This window comes from Cupressus sempervirens, chromosome 10 (genome assembly GCF_028749045.1).
Source record: "Cupressus sempervirens isolate cs-2001-9-10 chromosome 10, ASM2874904v1, whole genome shotgun sequence".
Classification (NCBI taxonomy): Eukaryota; Viridiplantae; Streptophyta; class Pinopsida; order Cupressales; family Cupressaceae; genus Cupressus; species Cupressus sempervirens.
The window spans coordinates 72,485,765-72,493,008 of NC_143127.1; positions in this window are offsets into that span (position 1 = coordinate 72,485,765).

Consider the following 7,244-nt stretch of genomic DNA (forward strand, 5'->3'; position numbering starts at 1 on the left):
TATTTCGAGAGGGAGTTTTAGTGTCATTATATAGTGACAATTGCACAATCTTGTGTGAAGCAGAGTTTCTTATCTGATCTTTGATCTATCCCCTAGTACACTCGTACACGTTTGGCTTTATTTGATTACTTTTTACGAAGATTGGACATTCATTCCCCACATGTATACTATCACTTCCTCATCTTGCATCAATCCTATATTTGCAAGATTGTTCTTGCATCCATGAATGGTTACCTAAGTTTCAAGCCTTCAACTCTTTAAGTCTTATTAGATCCAACTTCTTTCATTATTGAAATGAGCAAAATTGGTACATGATTTGCATGGTTATTCTTATGTAGTGGTGTTTTAAGGTATATATTTAGATGTCAATTCACATCTTGGAATCATCAATCATTTAATTTAATGAGCAATTGTGTGCATTCAGTAAACATATATTACAACAATTCAATTGATGCATTAAAAGGAACACTTTTAGATTCAAATTAGTCTAGGACATTTGTATACTTGCTTGTTGGTTGTCAATCTTTGGGATGGTCGTAAATAACTATCTTAAATTTATTTCTAAATATTGAAAGGACTTGACAACTAGCGAGTAGTAGAAATCTAGCCTTTCTAGTGGGCTGAATGAGGAAGTCTTTATAAATTCATATACTTTAAAGTGTTTTCAAATGATGACAACTCATAACAACCAACACGAAATAGACATTGACAAATCAAGTAGAAGTGTACATCTAGTAGGATTAAATCTACAAACTGTGAGATGATTCCATGTAGAATTTTAGGTTGCACATTATTATTTTATATTAGGAGATTTTGCCTTTTTGTTTCTATTGACATCATATTGTCAGTCAATTGTCATCTTAATGACTTATTAATTTTTCCATGCTAATTATTAATTTACTTTTTCAATTAATTATTTAAGATATATTTATTTATTAATCCATCTTAAAGCTCTAATATTACCTCATATTTAATCAAATAATTTATTGAAATTAAGCTTACTCTTCTTTTGCGACAAAATGATCAAATTATATTAAAGCAATGTTGAAACAATTTACAACAAAATGATTGCAGCACAACAAAATCTATAATTAAGGCCTAAATAACAAAAAATCCAAGGTAGCTTATCTCAAACCTACAAGTCCAAGAGAATCTTGTTAGCTGTCATGTTTGTCAATTGTGCTAAAAGATCAACCTATTAATACCTAATACAACCACATGACTTATATAAGATACAGTAGGTTGTTAAACCATGTCACGAATCTTGCGAGGGACATTGGCCCACTGCCAACAATCCCCCTCCCAACGTTACTTGTCATGGCTTGAATGGATTTGACCCCATGACCAAGCAATGATACCACTTATTAGTCGTCATATTTGCCATTGTGCTAAAAGATTGCTTTGTCACTCGATACAACTGCATGACTTATAGAAGACACATGAGGTTGTTGAAACATGTCACGAAGCTTGCGAGGGCCACAAGCCCACTACCAACAAATCCAATTGTAATGCTGTAAATTGCATCCTATGCAATTGCACATCACATAAACCTTCGCCTGAATTAAGTTTAAGACATTTATATTCTATCCTTAAACCCAATCTAAAGCATACCTTAATACCTCACATGCATGAATTCTTTATTGTTAGGTCTATTGTTTATCTGAAACAATGCCCACTATATAGATGTTTGCACATGGGATAGAGTCCTGTGAAAAGATGAACTTGTGATAGTAGTTGGTGTTGGAATGCAAAGTCATCATATTCACCATCTTGTTGTGGTTGAGACATCGAAAAGGGTTGAGTCATCACAAATGCTCATGTAGTGTTGCATTAAGGCACTTGCTGGAGGCGAAAATGTTGTAGACATCCTATTAGAGACACAAAATTTGGGATACTTACTATAATTAGAAAGATTGTATGAGTTGACCTAGTATAAATAGTAAGTCATTTTGGTGACATGCCAAAAAAGGTAAAACATGTAGTTTTACAAGTCATACTTACTAAATCTAATAGGTGGTCTGTATTTTGAAACTTTGTAACTCAGTTGTTTTATACAATTCGAAGTCATGATTGTTCATACGTTTTGAACATTCTTGTAAATGTGAAAATCCTTAAGAAATAAAGTTGAGATATTGGCCTATGGTTTTTTACCCAGTTTTCCACATAAATATTGTGTAATGTGATTTTGCTCTTCTCTGCAATTTTCTACACTTGTAATTTTCATTTCAATTGGTATTAGGGAAAGGTTAGTGTAGAATTCATTTGTTTGGTGTGGTGAGAAATGGTAGGAGGACGTGTTACTAGATTTGAAGTGCAAAAGTATGATGGCTCAAATTTTACCCTTTGGAAGCTAAAGATTCAAGCTTTGCCGAACAATGATGGTTGTGACTTAGCTCTCTCAAGGGGGTTTTATCAAAACCTACAAATATGATAGTAGAAGATTGGAGTTTATGGATAATACTGCTAGAGCCACAATTGAGTTGTCTGTAGCAGATTTAGCTTTATTTAATTTTGTAGAGAAGAAATCCACTCAAAGTTTATGGAGTAAGCTTGCAAAGTTGTATGCAACAAAGTCTTTGGCAAGTAAAATTCTTATATGAAGACAATTGTATAATTTGAGGATGCATGACAATATCTATCACAGATCACTTTAATGATTTTAACACACTAACAAGAAAGTTGGCTTCAATAGGAGTTAAGATTGCTGAAGAAGATAAGCCAACTATTTTACTTTGCTCCTTGCTTAATAGTTGGGATCAGTTGGTTATGGTGCTTAGTAATTTTGCACATGGTGGGATGTTAATCCTTGACGATGTGGTATCTTCTTTAATATCTGAGGATTCAAGGTGAAAGATATCTCAAGAATCTTCTTCTTCTAATGAAGCCTTAGTTGATAAAGGCATAACTCAGGAGATGAGCAATTCTGACCAAGGACAAAATAAGTCCGAATCCAAGGGGAAGAAAAAGATGAAGTGCTAGAATTGTGAAAAAAGTGGACATGCCAAAAAGGATTGTAGGTTGCGAAAAATAATCAAGTAGAATCCAACTTCAAATGCATCCAAAGAAAATACTGCAGAAGTTCAGACGCCTTTGGAAGTTAGAGAGATATTCACCACTAACTTGAGAAATTCTAGATTTTTGATTCTGGTGCTTCCTTTCATATGAATCTTTATAGAGTTTGGTTTTCATCTTATCGGGCTTGTGCTGGAGGTATGGTTTATATGGGAAATGATAACCCGTGTGAAGCCATTAGTGAAGGAGAGGTAAGAAATAAGACATTCAATGGAGTGGTTAGAACTATTCAACATAATAGGCATGTATCTGGTTAAAAGAAAAATCTTCTTTCACTTGGAGTGTTTGGTGAACTAGGTTTTCACTTTAGTGGTGAGAGTAGTTGTCTAAAAGTAACAAAGGGAGTCTTGGCTGTACTAAAGGGAGAAAAAGTTGGCAATTTGTATAGGTTGGTTCATAAAATTAACTATGCAGAGGTTGCTATAATAACTGATACATAGATGAACTCATTAACAATTTGACATCGAATTCGAGGCCATATGAATGAACAAGGTCTCAATGTATTGTTAGATAGAAATCTTCTTCTTGGTGCCAAATTCAAAGATTTGAGTTTTTGTGAACATTGCTTGTTTGGAAAGCAAAATAGACAGTTTTTCTAGAAGTACTGCTAGAAGCAAAGATGTTTTAGATTTAATTCATTTAGATACTTCAGAATCTCTTGTAGCATCTATTGGAGGGCCATCATATTTTGTTTCATGTATAGATGATTATTCCCGTAAGGTGCTGATATATCTTCCCAAGAAGAAATTTGAAGTGTTATCTTGTTTCAAGATGTTTTAAGGCTTTGGTAGAGAATAAAAAAGGTAAAAATATTAAATGTCTTAGAAAAAACAATAGAGGTGAGTTTTTTTCAATAGAATTTAACCAATTTTGTAGAAAACATGGAATTGTAAGACAATTGACGGTTGCTAGGACACGACAACAAGATGGTGTTGCTGAACACATGACTCATACCATGATGGAGCGAGCCACATGTATGTTAAGCACTGTTGGTTTGGAGCAAAAATTTTAGGGTGAGGTTGTTAACACAATTTGTTTCTTAATCAATAGATCTCATACTACTCTTGAAAATAAAATTCCTAAACAAATATGGAAAGGTAAGCTAATTGACTACTCATTTATTTGTATTTTTAGAGTAGGCTTCAGTGGGAGTCAAGATCCCTGAAGAAGATAAGTCAACAAAATCTTACTTTTCTCCTTGCTTAATAGTGAGGGTCAATTGGTTATGGCACTCGATAAATGTTGACACAAAAGTCTACACCCTTGCTTGAGGTATGACCCTTAAGCGACCTTGTGTAACATGGAAACAACCTCCAAGTGTGGGACATGCATTCTGAGGTTGAATCTTTGGAGAAGGTCGACTTCCTTACTATCAGGATGCACCTAAACTACCACTTGAGAGGAAAAGGGAGAAGTAATGCATAAAATTAAATTGTTGAAGGGAAAGGGGGTGATGCACCAAGATAGAATGTGGTTACAACACTGCCTATAACTACACAAAACATCCATGAAAACCCAAAATACACTAATCATGACTCCAATCTATCTCCCAAAATGACATGAAGGTTTGGCATTGATTGTAGTGTTGAAAGGAAAAGGAATTTCACTATGCAACAACTGCTAGCAGACTTGACACAACATATGAATCAAGAAAACAGAAAAGAAAACATTCACCCAAAGGCAATATACATGCACAAATAATGAATGACAAGAAGAGGTAAGAAATAGAGCTTTCATTAATGGAAGACAAAAGTTGTAGAGCATAATGCTACTAAAAAATACAAGCAGAGAGGAACCCCCAAAAACATATTTACAATTGCCTTTTTTTATAGAGTCTAGGCATAACTCTGATGTCTACATTGAGTTCAAACTCCAACCACCATGGAGTTGGATTGTAGAGGAGAGCAATAACTAAGAATCAAAATAAATTCGATCATGAAGTGCAATTGCCCACAGGAAATGACAGGATGGGACAAAATAAGTGCACCCAGCCGCAAGAGATCAAATCACTGAAATTTGATCATTTCATGCATTGAAGAGGCATGGAGTGCAATGGCATCGTGCCAATCAAGGCTCGAGAATTTGTTGAGCATTGAGGAACATGCCTTAGTGGCGCGCCATAGACAAACAAAATCGTCAGGAAGGATAACATGTAGAATTGATGGCGGCAGGGGATTTGATTTTCCTGAAATTTGAATGGTGGACATCGATGAAGGTTTTCTCTTTGAAAAAATGATCCATATGTGGTAGGAATCTCCCCAACAAAGGGTTAAGTCATATCTATTGATAAAATTCTTCTCTATCTAGTGGACAATTGAGATGTGGCGAGGAAACCCTGAGATGTGCTAGATCCAATAGATGAGATGCAATTCTGGGCCTTAGAGCCTTACAGAGACTCCACAACATGAAGAAGTGCTAGAGTGGTGATGCATGGCATCATCATGTCAGATGAAACTTCGAGCCAACCATCCATGCAAAAAGCATAAACACAACATAGATAACGTGTGAAGTGGGACCTTCCGCTACGTGGTGGAATTTTGGACTTCAGAGCCTTGAGGAAACACTACAGCATGGGGTAATGCCAAAATGGTGATACATGGAAAAATCTCGTGCTTTCAAGGAGATAGACAAATAACTTGAGAGAATATAAGAGCCGTTGAATGTCGTAGAAAAGAATCAAGCCCATTGAAGATCCCTCAAATCTATTATCAATGCCAGGCTGAATGGGGGGCAAAAATGGCCAACATTCTTGGTGACTCAGAGGGGATGCTTTCTTTCTAAGCATGGATCAATGGCCTTAATAAATCCATTGGGGATAGAGTCACCAAAGAGAATGACACGTGATCACACCTGCAACTTCACAAAATTCTGCAACCAACAAAAAACAAAAAATCTGGGGAGTTCCAAAAAGCTCAAGAAAACTATGCACATGCACTTCTTGGAAAGCTGGAAACTCCTACTTTACTATGTACAAATATTTACAACAAAATAGTCAAACAAAGTCATTGACCGACTTGTTGAAGTAGCTTCCCTTCCTCACAAGTTGATTTCTTCTCCCATGCACATGGGCAACTAAAAATGGTAGCAAGCACAACAAACATGTCGTTGCATGAAAAACCTTCTTAATTCTAAAAACAAAGAAGCTACTTTCCAGCACTAGAACACCCTTATCCTGAGAAAAACATGCTTTCTCTTTCTTGTTGTCTTCTCCCTCATTTTCTAGAATGAGCATGACTAGGGGCAACATTCATTGTTGCAAAGCTAGATGCCTGATGGGGCATCCTCTTGATGGTGCTAGGTCTAGGCAATTAGCCTTGACCATGTTGATGTGCTTTACAATGGTAGCATCCAACTGATTTGGAAGTGGCTCCTCTTCTTGTGAAGAAAAAATCTCCACCTTGTCTTCATTGTGTTCATGAGCCATCTCCTTGGGAGCTACTGGTATGGTGTGGCTCTCCACTTGTTGTTGATGTAGAGCATGCTCTTCATATATAGGAGATGATGACTCAACATCTATGGAAGAGTAGATAGCATCAAAATCATCCAAAATATCATCCTCATCATTTATCTCCTCCATTATAGCTACAATAACATGCATAGGTTGAGGGGAAACCTCACGCATGTCAGCACGTTCCTCTTCAAGGGTAGAGCTATCCTTGAAATCCTCATTTCCATCCTCCATACCATGAAGGATAGTCCGCTGCAATAAATGTTCCTCATCTTGAGAAGATGATTTGTTAGATAGACATGAGTCCTCAAGCTCATTGAAGTCAATCCCCTCCATCCACTGTGATGTCCCCATGTCACAAAAGTCCCTAGGATGGCTTGAAGAAGAAAGAAACTCTTCTTAAATTGTCTTCTCTATTGTGACATTGCATGTGGGTTGGGGAGAAGCCTCATGCACATTGATGTGTTCCTCCTTGAGGACAAGAATGTCCTTCTGATGCTTTTCCTCCTCAACCTCCTACCACATCACATGTTCTTCAATTGGTGGCTGCTCTTTTGCTATCTTTGATGTGGGTGAATATATGTCAAATTCTTCATGAAATATAAAGAAGGGACAATAACTATCTTTGATGTGGGTGAATATATGTCAACTTCTTCATGAACTATAAAGAAGGGACAGTAATCATTTTGGGGCTCACCATCATTAACATGTGGAGGTGTTTGAA